The sequence below is a fragment of the Microtus ochrogaster genome, unplaced genomic scaffold (genome assembly GCF_000317375.1).
Source record: "Microtus ochrogaster isolate Prairie Vole_2 unplaced genomic scaffold, MicOch1.0 UNK152, whole genome shotgun sequence".
Classification (NCBI taxonomy): Eukaryota; Metazoa; Chordata; class Mammalia; order Rodentia; family Cricetidae; genus Microtus; species Microtus ochrogaster.
The window spans coordinates 148426-148957 of record NW_004949250.1 but is presented as its reverse complement, the minus strand read 5'-3'; the positions used below and the strand labels follow the sequence as shown (position 1 = coordinate 148957).

Here is a 532-nt window from a genome sequence, read left to right as displayed (position 1 = left end):
TGTGTGTGTGTGTGTGATGTGCTTGCACATGTCCATATATGTTTGTGGATACATGTTCCTGTGTGTGTGTACATGCATGGCCATTGATTGAGTCTGGGTACCTTCTTCTACCGCTGTTTATTTTATTCCTCTTAAAACAGAGCCTCCCACGGAACCCAGGGATCACTTATTTGGCAAGATTAGCTGGCTAGCAGGCCCAGGAACTCTGTCTTCACGGTTCTAGCACAGGAATTACAGATATTCTCTGCTGTGCCCAGATTTTTTATACAACATGGTTTATAGGGAGCAAGCTTAGATTCTCATGCTTTCATAGCAAGAATGTTACCAACCGAACCATCTCTGTATCCCCAATGTTTTTTGATAGGATTCTCTTTATACTCCTTATACTTTCTATTTTGATTATGCTAAAAAATAATTGGTTACATAATACTAGTTTCCTTTAATTTGATAGGACTATTGAATAAATAGTTTAATGAATAAATATAGCATCTGCTTTCTTTCTAAAATTTTTTATTTATTTTTGTTTTATGTG

The 532-nt window shown here is 36.1% G+C and overlaps 1 protein-coding gene across 1 annotated transcript in view; it reads left to right on the top strand.

Moving 5' to 3' along the window:
• The window catches only part of LOC101981080 (mas-related G-protein coupled receptor member X2), a 24753-nt gene that overhangs the window by 2305 nt on the left and 21916 nt on the right, over positions 1–532 (top strand). The gene's annotated exons all lie outside the window — the stretch shown is intronic.